The sequence below is a fragment of the Schistocerca nitens genome, chromosome 3, assembly GCF_023898315.1.
Source record: "Schistocerca nitens isolate TAMUIC-IGC-003100 chromosome 3, iqSchNite1.1, whole genome shotgun sequence".
Lineage (NCBI taxonomy): Eukaryota > Metazoa > Arthropoda > Insecta > Orthoptera > Acrididae > Schistocerca > Schistocerca nitens.
Window position 1 is genome coordinate 152,429,925 of NC_064616.1, and position 3,535 is coordinate 152,433,459.

Genomic DNA, 3,535 nt, shown 5'->3' on the forward strand with positions numbered 1-3,535 from the left:
TCTGTCTTTGCAACTGTAAGAAGATTTTCGTCAATAAACACGATTTGTTTGGTTGACATTAAATATCAGCAGTGATCTGTAATGAAAGATACCTAGTATCTGGCCTGTTTTCTAGATCTAAATACAGTTGGTTGCAAACTTTATTGATTTTATTCCGATTTTTTATGATATTAGTAAAATGCCTTTGCTTGCACGTTTTTGAGGTATTCCCTTGTTTGACACTGCTGTTTTCGTCCTAATCCCACATTGCTTTACAAAATTATACATTTCTTGATATGAAGAACAACACAGTGTAGCACGACTACCGTTTCTTTGTATTCTTCTGGTTAAATATGTCTCTGTGTATTTTGTGTGAGTAGTGCTGCCAACTTAACAGGTGGTTTCGATTTTCCCTTGATCTAAAAATACCCTCTTCCTCTGCGATCCCTCTGCGATATGTGTATTATGGCGTTTAATTATATTAATATGTATTTGCAGAGACTGTGACAAAATCGACATCAGGATGAATGGCAGGACATTTCACACAATATAGATAGGTGAAAAAGTCATGGGATAGCGATATGCACATGTACAGATGGCGGTCTAAAAGGGCAGTGCATCGTCAGAGTTGTCATTTGTACTCATGTAATTCATGTGAAAGGTTTCCGAGGCCCGTACGAGTGAAATTAACAGACTTTGTTCTGGGTATGGCAGTTGGAGCTAGCCACGTGGAACATTCCATTTCGGAGATCGTTACGGAATTACATATTCGGAGATCCATAGTGTCAAGCGTGTGCCGAGAATACCACATTTCAGGCTTTACCTCTCACTACGGGTCGCGCGGTGTAACTGCGAGGTCTAGGGCGCCTTGTCACGTATCACGCGGCTTCTCCCGTCGGAGGTTCGAGTCCTCCCTCGGGCATGGGTGTCTGTGTTGTCCTTAATGAAAGTTAGTTTAAGTTAGGTTAAGTAGTGTGTAAGCCTAGGGACCGATGACCTTAGCACTGTGGTCCCATAGAACTTACCACAAATTTACATTTCTGACCACGGACAACGCAGTGGCCGATAGCCTTAACTTAACGACCGGGAGCATCCGCGTTTGCATAGAGTCGTCAGTGCTAACAGACAATCAATAATGAGTGAAATAATACGACAGAGGTTATGGGCTTATGGGCTATGGCAGGAGACAACCGACGCGAATGCCTTTGCTAACAGCACGACATTGCCTCTCCTGGGCTAGAAACCATATCGGTTCGACCCTAGACGACTGGAAAAAAGTGGTTTGGTCAGATAGTTGGTCAGAGCTGATGGTAGGGTTGGAGTGTGGTGCAGACCCCTCGAAGCCAAGGACCCAAGAATTCAACAAGGAGCTGTGCAAACTGGTAGTAGCTCGATAATGGTGTGGGTTGTGTTTACATGGAATTGACTGGATCCTCTGGGCGAAATGAACAGATCATGTACAGGAAGTTGCTATGTTCGGCTACTTGGAGATCACTTACAGCCATTCATGGATTCCATGTTCCCCAACAATGATGGAATTTTTATTGGTGACCGTGCGGCGTGTCAAAACATTTTGGACAATTCGATTTGGACACCCAGATCGTCCGACATCAATCCATCGAACAGTTATAGGGCATAATTAAGATGTCAGTCCGTGCACAAAATCCTGCACCGGCAACACTTACGCAATTATGGACGGTTGTAGAGGCAGCGAAGCTCAATATTTCTGCAGGGGCCCTCCAACGACTTGTTGAGTACTTGCCACGTCGAGCTGCTGCACTACAGCGGGTGAAAGGAGGTCCGACACGATATTAGGAGGATTTTTGGCACCTCAGTGTAAAGAGCACATTGGGGTATGGAAATACCGTGCAAGACACTGAACATTTGCAGACATCCTTAAACAGGAGTAGGCCTACCATACACTAGGCACAACAGAAACAGATATGAACATCACAAAAATCAGTAAAAACTGACATCTGCTCCCATCTCAAGAAAACCATATCACAAAGCACTCACACACGATAAAATGCTACTCAATGATAGTTGAAAAATCATGTAATGAAAGAAAAAAAGCTACTTTTCCTTTACCACCCATCACACTCAGGCCGGCCGTTGTGGCCGAGCGGTTCTAGGCGCTTTAGTCAGGAACCGCGCTGCTGCTACGGTCGCAGGTTCGAATCCTGCCTCTGACATGGATGTGTGTGCTGTCCTAGTTAGGTTTAAGCAGTTCTACGTCTAGGGGACTGATGACCTCAGATGTTAAGACCCATAGTGCTTAGAGCCATTTGAATCAGTTTGATCCATTTGGAAAGTCGTCGTTATGTAAGGCCAAGGCCGAAATCCAAACACAACAAAATGTCACAAGTGTTAAACTTTCGTCCATTAAACGCTCCATTCTCGAACCCTACTCATAACTTTCAAATATGCAATATTCAAGATGTCAACGCTGGAACAGTACTAGAAAATCAAATAAAAAACGATGATTGATAAATACAATTACGAGGGCTATTCGGAAAGTAAGGAACGCTAGGTCGCTAAATGGACACCGCAGTGAAAATCAAAACTATTTTAATTGCAACGGTTAGCTACACCTTCCAGTTACTTCTCTACACAGTCGCCGCTCAGACTTAGACATCTGTTGTAGCGTTGTTACCAACTTTTCAATTCCCTCGTTATAGAAGACAGCCGCCAGTGCTTTTCGACAATTTTCTACTCAGGACTGCAGCTCGTTGTCTGTGTCAAAATATTGTCTTCATATCCAGCGGTTCATTTGAGCAGAGATGAACCTCAGGGGTAGCCAATTATGGGCTGTACTGTGGGTGACCAAACACTTCCCATCGAAAACGCTGCAGCAGCATCTTCTTTGCCCCTGCACAGTGCGGACGAGAATAGTCGTGTAGAACGAACCGCATGACTGTTATGATATGTGGATTGCATAGCTTCAGGCGAAATCTTTCGCCAGGCCCTCATACTTCGCGGGAGACGCTAATTCCTAGAAGTCTTTACATTCTCACTGTGAGATCAGAACTGAAACGAGTAACATGATGCGATCGACGGGTGTACTAGACACAGTGCCAAACGCATCTGTGCAAGGCTTCATCAGATTTTCACTGTATTTTCCATTTTGCGATCGATCGATCCTTACTTTCCGAATAACCCTCGTATAACATCCTGCATACCAACACCCCAAACAAAGTCTCCACGAACTTATGCATTAACGTCCTATTTCCAGATAAACTTTGCCCATAATTGTGGATTACGTAGTTAGAATTCGTCACACGATTTACTGCATGAACACTAATTACAACTCAGTTTATGGAAGATATTTCGCATGAAACTCAAACTACAACATTAAATAATCTTGTGCATGCCAATGTGAGTGCAGAAACGTGAGCTGTAGACCATAGACTCAAGGAGCGATGTCTCGCAATCGCTTGCGATAACGTAGGCCAGAGTCAGGTGGCGGTTGACCGGTGGAGCAGAAACTGTTCTCACCAGGACAGCCAGCGAGGATATCATTCTCAGACATGTTTTTTTTTTCAGGATTTTGTTATTA